At 41.0% G+C, this 14,042-nt stretch overlaps 1 pseudogene; it reads right to left on the reverse strand.

Annotated features, from left to right (window-relative positions):
- Positions 1–7,007: 7,007 nt before the first annotated feature.
- On the reverse strand, positions 7,008–8,624 carry LOC117066516 (annotated as a pseudogene).
- Positions 8,625–14,042: the final 5,418 nt, after the last annotated feature.

The raw sequence follows: 14,042 nt of genomic DNA on the forward strand, positions 1-14,042 counted from the left end.
AGCACAGAGGGTGATAAAATAGAGGTATAAAACCTAGAGGATAGAATAAAGTATGAAGTCTAACATAGGTCTACTCTGAATTCTAGGAGGAGCGTCTAGAGAGAATGGAAATAGACCTTTTAAAAAATTGTTTAGAGACAGGGTTGCTATGTTCCTCATGCCCAGCTCTTTGCAGAGGTATTGGCTGAGGCGTTTCCAGAATTCATGAGAGACACAAATCATTCAATTCATACGTCCCATGTAGGATAATAAGTGATCCTGGAAAAAAAGATTTGGGATGAAAGAAGGAGTCGTGTGCCAATAAATTGATAAGCGAGTAGGTATATCAAGCATCAACTGCACAAAAAAATAATAATATTGTTTAACTTGAGGGAAGCGATAAAAAATAACTAGATAGAAACAAGATAATGGACTATATAAGACAGAAGGGGATGATTGGTATGAGGAGAATGGTAGAGAACTTGAATAATTTTAGATTTTAGATAAAGTACGCGTGTCAAATGATTAATACTCTAAAAGAGGGGAAATAGAGTTTATAACCTCCAAAGCAAAGAGAGAGAGGAAGAATTAAATTTGAAAAGTAAGATACTTCCAAATTAAGATGCAAAATCAACTAATCTTCCAAGTTAAGATGCATTTGCAACTAATATATCTCACTTCCAACCAAAAGCCCCAATTTAAAGTTGTGTATATATAATATAAAAATATATATCATATATCAATATATATTTTTTATGTGTGTGTGTATATATATATATTTTTTTTTTTTTTTTTTTGAGACTGAGTCTTGATCTATCACCCCGGCTGGAGTGCAGTGGTACAATCTCAGCTCACTGCAGCCTCCACTACCCGGGTTCAAGCGATTCTCCTGCCTCAGCCTCCCGAGTATCTGTGCCCACCACCACACCTGGCTAATTTTGTATTTTTAGTAGAGACGGGGTTTCTCCACTTTGGCCAGGGTGGACTCGAACTCCTGACCTCAAGTCTTGCCTGCCTCGGCCTCCCAAAGTGTTGGGATTACAGGCGTGAGCCACCGCGCCCGGTCGATTTACTTCCTTTTTGTGGATCACACTCACCAGCAGAGGGCATGGTTATTATAGTCCTCAATGATGTCCCCGTGCCTCATGAGTTACACTGCTCCAACATGAAGAGGGTATACACACACACACACACACAATTAGAAACAAAGATAATATAAATGTCAAAATAAATGGTGGAAAGAGTTGGAAATAGCTGATGTTGAGGAAGGTGACTAAGGGAGTGAAACGGGGTGGACAGGAAACTACTATTTTTTTAAGCTTTTCAGAATATTTGGGTATTTAAATGTCTATGATGTAAACACATCTTCAGCTTGAACTTGAAGGACAGAAAAATATATGACAAGCAAATACAACTATAAGGACAAACTGATAAACAAGGATATTTGACACAGATTAATTTCCATCTTTTTTTTTTTTTTTTGAGACGGAGTCTCGCTCTGTCGCCCAGGCTGGAGTGCAGTGGCCAGATCTCAGCTCACTGCAAGCTCAAGTGATCCTCCTGCCTCAGTCTCCCAAAGTACTGCTGGGATTATAGGTGTGAGCCACCGTGCCCATCCTAATCTGTGATTTGGAGTTTATTTACATCTATCAATTGTATCTGTATTGTGATAATACTATTATTAGGGTATACTATTTTATTTCAATTTTTATTACAGTAAATTATGCATAACATAAAATTTGCCATCTTAAGTATGTTTAAGTGTACAGCTCAGTGGTATTATACACATTCATAATGTTGTGCAACCATCACCACTATCCATCTCTATAATTCTACTCAATTTGTAAAACTGAAATTCTATAAGCATTAAACAATAACTTTCCATTCCCCTCTCCCATGGCCCCTGGCAACCACCATTCTACTTTTTGTCTCTATGATTTTGACTAGTCTAAGTACCCCATATAAGTGGAATAATACAGTATTTGTCCTTTTGTGATTGGTTTATTTCACTCTGCATAGTATCTTCAAGATTCATTCCTATTGTAGCATATTGCAGAATTTCCTTCCTTTTTAAGGCTAATATTGCATTGTATGAATATATCACATTTTGCTTATCCATTCATCTATCCATGGACTTTCTTCCATGTTTTAGCTAGTGTGAATAATGCTGCTATGCACACAGGTATACAAATATCTCTTTGAAACCCTGCTTTCAGTTATTCTGATGAAAACCCAGAAGTGAAATAGCTAGATAATATGGTAATTCTATTTTTAAACTTTTTCTTTTTTGAGATGGAGTCTTGCTCTGTGGCTTAGGCTGGTGCTCAGTGGAACAATCATAGTTCACTGCAGCCTCCAACTCCTGGCCTCAAGTGATCTTCCTGCCTCAACCTCTTGAGTACATTTTTAATTTTTTGAGGAACCACCATACTGTTTTCCACAGCAGCACCATTTTATGTTCCCACCAGCAGTACAGAAGGGCTCTAATTTCTTCACATCCTTGCTAACACTCATTACACACTCGTTATTTTCTTTTTCTTTCTTCAGGGGTTCAGGCGATTCTCTAATTCTCCTGCCTCAGCCTCCAAAGTAGCTGGGATTATAGGCGCCTGCCACCACACTCAACTGATATTTGTATTTTTAGTAGAGATGAGGTTTCACCATTTTGGCCAGACTGGTCTTGAATTCCTGGCCTCAAGTGATCTGCCTGCCTCAGCCTCCCAAAGTGCTGGGATTACAGGTGTGAGCCACCATGCCCAGCCTATTTTCTGTTCTTTCTTTCCTTCTTTCCTTCTTTCCTTCTTTCCTTCTTTCCTTCCTTCTTTCTTTCTTTCTTTCTTTCTTTCTTTCTTTCTTTCTTTCAGACAGAGTCTCTCTCTTTTGCCCAGGCTGGAGTGCAGTGGTGCAATCTCGGCTCACTGCAACCTCTACCTCGGGTTCAAGTGATTCTTCTGCCTCAGCCTCTCGAGTAGCTGGGACTACAGGCACACGCCACCATGCCCATCTAATTTTTGTCTTTTTGATAGAGACAGAGTTTCACCATATTGGCCAGGCTGGTCTCAAACTCCTGACCTTGTGATCCACCAGCCTCAGCCTCCAAAAATGCTGGGATTACAGGTGTGAGCCACCATGCCCAGCCTATTTTCTGTTTTTTAAATAGTAGTCATCCTAATGGGCATAAGATGGTGTGAGACAAAGTGGCAAATGTTTGCCTCTGATCAGCCCCTGCCTTGAGAAGCTATGATTTCTCCTTCTGCTTGTCAGCCCAGCTTCAGAAACCCTTGACCCAGTGACTGAGCGCGGCCCTCTGGAAGAACACCTCGAAGACGACAAGCAGAACAGAGCACAGGCTCCCACATCTCTTCCCTGAATCACTGCATTTTTAGAAAAAGTAAGTTCAAAGATCCTAGCCTTTGCCTTTTCTTGTACATATGATAGTGTTAAACAGGATTAATGATTATGCCAAACTTTGATGAGATTTTGCTGTAACGTAACTTCTGAGCACATTTGATGTAACTTCTGAGCACAGGCAGAGCCTCCCCAACTGGTACATATAGGCTGTGGGCTGAAACGCTGCTTTGAAGTAGTCTAACAAAAACTCTCTGACTCTCCCGGTTGCAATCCTCAGTAAGACTCTGAAAAAAACTAACTTTTAAGCCTGATTTTTTTCTTTGACAGTTATATCTCATAGTTTTGATTTGCATTTCTGCAGTAACTGGTAATGTTGAGCATATTTTCGTGTGTTTAATGGCTGCTTGTATATCTTCTTTGGAGAAATGTCTACTTAAATCCTTTGCCCATTTTTAAGTCAGGTTGTTTGATTTTTTGTAGCTGCGTTTCAGGAGTTCTCTATATAATCTGGATATTATTATTAATATAATTATCATTTTGAAACAGAGCAAGACTCTGTCACCCAGGCTGGAGGGCAGTGGTGCAATCTCGGCTCACTCCAACCTCCGTCTCCCAGGTTCAAGCAATTCTCCTTCCTCAGCCTCCCAAGTAGCTAAGATTACTGGCATGTGCCACCACTCCCGGCTACTTTTTATATTTTTGGTAGAGATGGGGTTTCACCATGTTGGCCAGACTGGTCTTAAACTCCTCACTTCAAGTGATCCACCCCCCTCGGCCTCCCAAAGTGCTGGGATTATGGGCATGAGCCACTGTGCCAGGCCTAGGTATTAATTTTTTATCAGGTATTTGATTTGCAAACACTTTCTCCCATTCTGTGGGTTGCCTTTTACTCTGTTGACAGTGTCTTTGATGCACAAAATGCTTTTATTTTTATTTTTTGTTTTTATTTTGCTTTATTTATTGATGCATTTTTTTGAGACTGGGTCTCTGTTGCCCAGGCTGGAGTGCGGTGGCACAATCACAGCTAACTGCAGCCTCAGCTTCCCAGGCTCTGGTGATCCTCTCACCTCAGCCTCCTTAGTAACTGGGACTACAGGCATGTGCCACCACACCCAGCTAATTTCTTGTATTTTTTTGTAGACAGAGTTTCACCATGTTACCCAAGCTGGTCACGACCTCCTGAGCTGATGCACTATCTGTCTGCCTTAGCCTCCCAAAGTGCTAGAATTACAGGTGTGAGCCACTGTGCCTGGCCTATTTTAATTTTATTTAAGTTTGATTTGTCTATTTTTTCTTTTGCTGCCTGTCCTTTTGGTATCATATCCAAGAAATCATTGTTAAATCTAATGTCATGAAGCTTTTGCCCTATGTTTACTTCTAGCAATTGTATTGTTTTAGACATTACACTTACTTAGGTCTTTGACACATTTTGAGTTAATTTTTGTATATGGTATAAAATGGTCTAACTTCATTCTTTTGCATATGAATAGCCTTCAAAATGGTGTGCTATTGAGCATCTCTTCCCAGCTCTGTATTCAGTGGTATCACATTGATAGCTTGGAATCAGACATAATGGGAGTATTTACACAATAGTAATTGGCAAATACTACAAAACAAGAGTTTTTTTTCAGGGATCCACTTGTTAAATGTTTATCAGCACACCACTGGATGTACAACTTTGATTTGCATCCAAAGAATAAAATGGAGTAAAGGATGAATAGATGTGTGTTAAAGCAAATATAGTAAAAAAGTAGAATCTAGATGGATACGTATCATATATTCACTGCTCCATTATTTCAACTTCTTTTTATATTTGAAAATTTTCACACTAAGATGTTGGGAAAAGTAAAGTGTGGAAAGGCAACAAAAAAAGAGAGACACTTTATTTATTTATTTATTTGAGATGGAGTTTTGATCTTGCTGCCCAGGCTAGAGTGCAATGGCGTAATCTCAGCTCACTGCAGCCTCTACCTCGTGAGTTCAAGCAATTCTCCTGTCTCAGCCTCCCTTGTAGATGGGATTACAGGTGCCCACCACCATGTCTGGCTAATTTTTTGTATCTTTAGTAGAGACGGGGTTTCTCCATGTTGGCCAGGCTGGTCTTGAACTCCTGGCCTCAGGTGATCCACCTGTCTCAGCCTCCCAAAGTGCTGGAATTATAGGCGTGAGCCACCGTGCCCAGCCAAGAGACACTTTATATACTAGGGGAAAATGATATAAAAGATGGTTGACAGCTCATAAGTAATAATGAAGGCCAGCAAACAATGGAACTAATGTTTTTTTTTTTTTTCAAGAGAGAGGGTCTTACTATGTTACCCAGGCTGGCGTACAGTGGCTATTCACAGACACAATCATAGTGTACTACAGCCTTGAACTCCTGGGCTCAAGTGATCCTACTGCCTCAGCCTCCTAAGTAGCTGGGACTACAGGCATGCTCCACCATGCCCAGCTTGGAACTACATTTTTAAAGTGCTGAAAGTGGGGAAAAAACTGTCAACCCAAAATTATATATCCAACAAAATTATCTTTTTTTTTTTTTTTTTTTTGAGGCGGAGTCTTGCTCTGTCTCCCAGACTGGAGTGGTGCAGTGGCCGGATCTCAGCTCACTGCAAGCTCCGCCTCCCGGATTTACGCCATTCTCCTGCCTCAGCCTCCCGAGTAGCTGGGACTACAGGCGCCTGCCACCTTGCCTGGCTAGTTTTTGTATTTTTAGTAGAGACGGGGTTTCACCGTGTTAGCCAGGATGGTCTCGATCTCCTGACCTCGTGATCCACCCGTCTCGGCCTCCCAAAGTGCTGGGATTACAGGCTTGAGCCACCGCGCCCGGCCCAAAATTATCTTTTAACAATGAAGGTGACATAGTGACATTTTCAGTTAAACAAAAACTGAGATAATTTGTCACTTGGAGACTGCACCTCAAGAAGTGGTAAAGTTATTCACACTGAAGATAAATTATACTACATTATTCAGATCTACAGAAATAAATGAAAGACATTGGAAATGGCAAATTTGTAGGTAAATACAGAAATTATTTTTTTTCTTAATCTCTTCTTAATATATTAAAATTCAGTTATCCATAAAAGCAGTAATTTAATCTGAAAGTAAAACACAAGAAGCAATATTAGAGTTTGTTTGGTATATTATGTTTTAGCTTTGAAAGCTATAGAAATCAATTATCCCAGTTTTCTTCCTATAAAAGACCATTTTTTCCAAAGCCTTATATGAAAACAATTTTAATTTGAATATAATGACAGATGATATTTCATAATACTTAAAATATAAAGTGAAGTCAGTGACTCAAAAAAGTTATCACTGCAATGAGTTTGAGGGAAAAAATCATCATTTATATCATAACAGATATAAAACATAATGGTACGACTTTTTAGTGCTTGACAGGAATGAATCATGATAAAAAAAGGTCAATATGAAACACTTGAATTATAGTAGCAATATCTACCATTTGAAGTGCATCCATGCTCTTTACTATACTCATATTAGAGTCAAGTATATTTATTTTCACATGTGTTATAACTGCTATTGCAAAGGAAAAATATTGTCTTATTTTCCAAGAAATACACACAGAACATTTTTTTTCTTCATGGAACTTGTGCAAACCAATATAAGACCTAAATTCTTCACATAATATATAAAACAGGAGAAGCTTCCTCAGATTGATGTTTTGAAGTCTGGAATGCTGGCACTTTCCAAGTAGGCAACAAGTTCATTCCTGTAATCTGGCTCAGAGCTGCTGCTGACTATGGACCTGGAGCAGCAAACATGATTTCTTTTTAAGCTTCTTCTTTTCCACTGGTGTTTTTCTATTTATCTGTGACCAGGTCACAAAATATCTCATTAAAGTTTAACTTTGAGCCAGGCATGATAGCTCACGCCTGTAATCCCAGCACTTTAGGTGGCCAAGGCAGGTAGGTCACTGGAGGCCAGGAGTTCCAGGCCAGCCTGGCCAACATAGTGAAACCCTGTCTTTACTAAAAATACAAAAATTAGCCGGGTGTGGTGGTGGGCACCTGTAATCCCAGCTACTCGAGAGGCTGATGCACGAGAATTACTTGAACATCACTTGAGCCTGGGAGGCGGAGATTGCACTGAGCCGAGATGGTGCGACTGCACTCTGGCCTGGGCGACAGAGTGAGACTCTGTATTTAAAAAAAAAAAGTTTAACTTTGACCTTGCAAAAGATTCTAAAAAGGCACAATTATACCACTGTCTGCCTGTTCTTTGCCAACTACTCACTCATCTCCAGGTCACATTTATTCCCAACCAAAGTCATTGAACATCCTCTGTGTCCTTGACCTATAAAATCTATTCCTTCAGGTCCTGCAAGTCATTAAACATGGACTGAGCTGTTATAGAATATACTAGTGCGGCCAGACACGGTGGCTCACGCCTATATTCCCAGCACTTTGGAACTCTGAGGCGGGCAGATCACGAGGTCAGGAGATCGCAACCATCCTGGCTAACACGGTGAAACCCTGTCTCTACTAAAAATACAAAATATTAGCTGGGCATGGTGGCAGGTGCCTGTAGTCCCAACTACTTGGGAAGCTGAGGCAGGAGAATAGCGTGAATCTGGAAGGCGGAGCTTGCAGTGAGCCCAGATTGCACCACTGCACTCCAGTCTGGGTGACAGAGCGAGACTCCGTCTCAAAAAAAAAAAAAAAAAGAATATACTAGTGCAGGCCAGGCATGGTGGCTCACACCTGTAATCCTAATGCTTTCAGAGGCCAAGGTGGGAGGATCACTTGAGTCCAAGAGTGTGAGACCAGCCTAGGCAATATGGTGAGACTCCTTCTCTACAAAAAATAAAGAACTAGCCGGACATGGTGGTGCACTCCTGTAGTCCCAGCTATTTGAGAGGCTGAGGTGGGAGGATTATGTGAGCTAGGGAGGTGGATACTACAGTGAGCTGTAATGGCACCACTGCACTCCAGCCTGGGCAACAAAGTGAGACCTGTCTTTGAAAAAAAAAAAAAGAATATACTAATGCAAAGCAAACCATTGGCTATTCTTCATACACAAATCCCTCATTGCTCTAAGTTGCTCTGTCCCTGCTATATCCAAGATTTTGAGCATGTACTGTTGGCAATCTGCTTCAATTTGCTTTCTGCAGGAATCTTCCATCATTGGGTCATATTTTTCAACAAAAATTCCCTGAATAAACTAAACTGTCAGAGTAGACTTCCTGACACCTCCTGAACCAAGGACCATTAGCTTGTACTCATGCATGATAGGGTCTGTTTAATACTGACAATCTACTCAATGCCATTGAAGGTGCAGTGAGACACACACCATTTTTTTTTTTTTTTTTTTTTGGACAAGATCTCCCTCTGTTGCCCAGGCTGGAGTGCAGCGGCGTAGTCACAGTTCACTACAGCCTCAAACTCCTGGGCTCAAGGGATCCTCCCACCTCGGCCTCCCAAAGTGCTGGGATTACAGGCTTGAGCCATCTCTCCCAGCCCTCACACACTTATACACAGGGTAACTGCCCTGTGGGAATCTATTCCTATTTCCCCTCCCCTCCTCCCCCCACCTCTCAACCGCGGCTTCTGCCCTGGCTCTGCATGGTGATGGCCTCTGGAGCAGTGGTCTCTTTTCACAATTTTTATAAAGTATAACTTTTTTTTTTTTTTTTTTTTGAGACGGAGTCTCGCTCTGTCGCCCAGGCTGGAGTGCAGTGGCCGGATCTCAGCTCACTGCAAGCTCCGCCTCCCGGGTTACGCCATTCTCTCGCCTCAGCCTCCCGAGTAGCTGGGACTACAGGCGCCCGCCATCTCGCCCGGCTAATTTTTTTGTATATTTTAGTAGAGACAGGGTTTCACCGTGTTAGCCAGGATGGTCTCGATCTCCTGACCTCGTGATCCGCCCGTCTCGGCCTCCCAAAGTGCTGGGATTACAGGCTTGAGCCACCGCGCCCGGCCGATTTTTATAAAGTATAACTATTAAAAAAAAAAAAAACAGCTTTGTTGAGCTGTAACTCACATACCCTATAGTTTCCCTATTTAAATGTACAATTAAATGGTTTTTAGTATTTTCACATAGTTGTGCAACCATCATCACAATCAATTTGAGAACATTTTCATCACCCACTGCTATGAACTGAATTGTGTTCCCCTGAAATTTGTATGTTGAAGCCCTAACCCTCAGTATCATGGTACAGTAGTTTCCTCTTACAGTATAGTGGCACAGAAAGTAGTTTTACTTTCTGCAATTTTAGTTACCCATAGTTTACCACGGCTGAAAATATTACATGGAGAATTCCAGACATAAACAATTCATAAGGTTTTTGTTTTGTTTTGTTTTGAAACAGGATCTCAGTCTGTCGCCCAGACTGGAGTACAGTGGCATGATCATGGCTCACCACAGCCTCAATCTCCTGGGCTCAGGTGATCCTCAGCCTCCCAGGTAGCTGGGACTATAGGCACATGCCACCACACCCAGCTAATTTTTTGTATTATTTGTAGAGACAGTGTTATGCCGTGTTGCCCAAGCTCATCTCGAAGAATTCATAAGTTTTAAATTGAGTGCCATTCTAAACTAGCCGGACATGGTGGCGATGAAATCTCATGCCATCCTGCTCCATCCCACCTGGGACATGACTCATCCCTTTGTCCAGCATATCAATGCTGTGTATGCTACCTGCCGATTAGTCACTTAGCCATCTTGGTTATCAGATAGGCTGCTATAAAATCATGGTGCTTGTGTTCAAGTAACCCTTATTTTACTGAATAATGGCTCCACAAACTGCAAGAGTAGTGATGCTGTCATATTGTTATAATTGTTTAATTTTATTATTAGTTATTTTTGTTAATATCTTATTGTGCCTAATTTATAAATTAAATGCTCTCATAGGTATAAGAAAAATGTAGTATACATATGGTTTAATACTATCTGTGGTTTCAATCATGCCCTGGGGGTCTGCAAATAAGGGCGGACTACTGTATGTGGAGATGGAGTCTTTGATAGGTAATTAGGTTTAGATGAGCTCATGAGGGTAGAAGCATCAGGATAGGATTAGTGCCTTCTAAGAAGAGACACTGGAGAGCTTGTTCTTGCTCTTTTTCCACTATGCAAGGACAGAGTGTGAAAATGGCCATGGGGCCCTTGTTCTCAGGGCCTCCTAGAGCTGTGTCATGGGGGATAAAAAAGAAAGGAAAGAAAGAAAGAAAATGGCCATCTTCAAGCCAGGAAGAGAGCCCTCACCAGAACTCGACCATGCTGGCACCCTGATCTTGAACTTTCAGCTGCCGAAACTGAGAAAATAAGTTTCTGTTATTTAAGCCACCCAGTCTATGGTATTTTGTTATGGCAGCCAGAGGTAACTAAGACACCCACGAAAACAAACAAACAAAAACAAAACCTGTACTTGTTGGTAATCAACTTCCCTTTCCCCCAACATCTCCTCCACAGCTCTAGGCAACCAATGAACTATTTTCTGTCGCTATAGATTTTCCTATTTTGTACATCTCATAAAAATGGAATCATACAACTTGTGGTCTTTTGTGACTGGCTTCATTCACCTAGCATAATGTTAAACAAAAAATAACATTGTATTTTGGGGTTTACAATGTATATATAAATAAGATATATGACAACAGTGTTACAGAAGAAAGAGAAGTAAACAGAATTATATTATTGTAATTCTACATAGGCTGCATATTTTAATAACTAGTGCAACCACTAAAAATAAAAACAAAGAGGCATAACTAAAAAGCCAGTAGAGGAAATAAATAAAATAGAATACTAAAAATATAATCAGTTAACCTAAAAGAAGGAAAGGAAGGAGAATTGATGTACAAATAGATGGGATAAATAAAAAACAAATTGCAAGATGTTAAAGGTAAATACAACCATTTCAATAATTACATTAAGTATAAACGGACTAAGCCATTCAATTAAAAGGCAAGAAATTTACAGACTGGGGGAAAAAGACCCAACTATTTGTTATCTATAAGAGATGTACTTTAAATGTAAAGACACAGATCAGTTGAAAATAAAAGGATGGCCGGGCGCGGTGGCTCAAGCCTGTAATCCCAGCACTTTGGGAGGCCGAGACGGGCGGATCACAAGGTCAGGAGATCGAGACCATCCTGGAGAACACAGTGAAACCCCGTCTCTACTGAAAATACAAAAAAAAAAGTAGCCTGGCGAGGTGGCGGGCGCCTGTAGTCCCAGCTACTTGGGAGGCTGAGGCAGGAGAATGGCGGGAACCCGGGAGGCGGAGCTTGCAGTGAGCTGAGATCCGGCCACTGCACTCCAGCCTGGGCGACAGAGCAAGACTCCGCCTCAAAAAAAAAAAAAAAAGAAAGTAAAAGGATGGAAAAAGGATATAACAGCTAACTGGAAGCATAAGAAAGCTAGTGTAACTATTTTAATATCAGGTAAGGCAGACTTCAAGACAAGGAGTATTGGCCAGACACAGTGGTTCGCACCTGCAATCCCAACACTTTGGGAGGCTGAGGTAGAAGGATTGCTTGATGCCAGGATTTGAAGACCAGCCTGGGCGGCAGAGTGAGACCCTGTCTCTACAATATATATATATATATTTTTTTTTAAGTAAATAAATAAATAAATAAAATAATTGAGACAGGGTCTTGCTATGTTGCTCAGGCTGGTTTTGAACTCCTGGACCAGTCTGAGCTGGTCCCAAAGTGATGGGATTACAGACATGAGCCACCACACCTGATTTCAATTATTTAAAAAAAGAAGAGGCAAGGAGTATTACCAGAAATAAAAAGGGAAATGACCATAATGACAAAACAGTCAATCCTTCAGCAAGCTATACCAATGTTAAACATGTTTGCACCTATAACAAAGATTCAAAATATGTGAAAAGGCCAGGCACAGTGGGGCAGGCCAACCACTTGAGGTCAGGAGTTCAAGACCAGGCCGGCTAACATGGTGAAACCTCGTCTCTACCAAAAATACAAAAATTAGCCAGGCCTGGTGATGCATGCCTGTAGTCCCAGCTACTCAGGAGGCTGGGCAGGAGAATTGCTTGAACTCAGGAGGCAGAGGTTGCAGTGAGCTGAGATTATGCCACTGCAGACCAAGACTGTCTCAAAAAAAATAAAAAACCGAAAAGTATATATATGAAGAAAAACTGACAGAACTAAAGGGAGAAATAGCAAAAATTCACAACCATAGTTGGAGATTTTTACACCTCTTTCAATAATTGATGGATCAAGTAGATAATAAATCAGAAGACATATAGATGATTTGAACAGTTCTAACAACAAACTTGACCTAATTGACATTTATGAAATGCTACTTACAGCAACTGCAAAATACACATTCTTTTCAAATGCAACTAGAATGTCCACCCAGATAGATCATATTCTGGTCCATGGTCTACTGAAGCTCAACAAATTTTACCAGATTTTTTAAAACATGTGGGATGAAGCCAACATGGTCCTCTAGAGGAAATTTATAGCTTTAAATGCCTATATTAGAAAAGCAGGGAGTTGATAATAAGATAGGTCTTAAATTAAGAAGTCAGAAAAAGAATACTGAAAAAAAGAGAAAGAAAGCATGTTCCCATGCTTCCATCAGGGAACACAAGAATGGTTCCATTGAACTGGAAGTTGACACTGTCTCCTAGACTTTTTGGGCTTTTCTTTTTTTTTTTTTTTTTTTTTTTTGAGTCGGAGTCTCGCTCTGTCGCCCAGGCTGGAGTGCAGTGGCCAGATCTCAGCTCACTGCAAGCTCCGCCCCCCGGGTTTACGCCATTCTCCTGCCTCAGCCTCCCGAGTAGCTGGGACTACAGGCGCCCGCCACCTCGCCCGGCTAGTTTTTTGTATTTTTGAGTAGAGACGGGGTTTCACCGTATTAGCCAGGATGGTCTCGATCTCCTGACCTAGTGATCTGCCCGTCTCGGCCTCCCAAAGTGCTGGGATTACAGGCTTGAGCCACCGTGCCCGGCCGACTTTTTGGGCTTTTCTACCATTGAATCATCAGGAGAAAGATGAGATCAAAAGATTGGATCATTATTGATTATTGATCCTGATTTTCAAAAATGTGAAATAGAAGAAATAGGGTTGCTGCTGTACAATGGGAGCAAAAAAAGAGCTACTTAGAATCTAGAGGAGTATCTTGCAGATGGCTCCTAATGCTATCATGTTTGGGGGTTAAAAGTTAATAGAAAGCAGACTCATAAGGGCACCAAGGGCTCCGATCCTTTAGAAATAAAGGTTTGGGTCACACCACCAGATGAAGAGCCACTGGGCTGAGCTGCTGGGCTGAGCTGCTGGTTGTGAGCTAAGAAAGCATGGAATGAGTAGTGGAAGGAGGAAATTACAAACATCAACTCTGGCCTAGTGACCAGCTGCATAAATGAGGACTATAGTATGCGCCCATATTTTCTTCTTTGCTGTGTTGACATTTTTTATGAATTTTCCCCTATTTTATAAAAATATTTATTTTGTGTTGGTTAACTTTACAATCTATTTGCAGAATACCAAGGCAGGACTATGACAGAATTAAAAGAAAATGGGACATTACCGAGAGATCCTAGTCTTGGAGCTGGATGCAGTAAGTCATGGGGCTTTCGAATGTCCTCCTTTGTGGGGATGAGTAAGTTCATTTTCATTTGTACACAGGATAAATAAATTATGAGTTAGAAGAGTTTGTTGTTATTGTCTTGGGAATTTAAATATGAAAGCAAATGTTGGGCAGCCAAGGGGAGGAGTGCAATGAAC

The sequence above is a fragment of the Trachypithecus francoisi genome, unplaced genomic scaffold, assembly GCF_009764315.1.
Source record: "Trachypithecus francoisi isolate TF-2019V2 unplaced genomic scaffold, Tfra_2.0 Lachesis_group20, whole genome shotgun sequence".
Lineage (NCBI taxonomy): Eukaryota > Metazoa > Chordata > Mammalia > Primates > Cercopithecidae > Trachypithecus > Trachypithecus francoisi.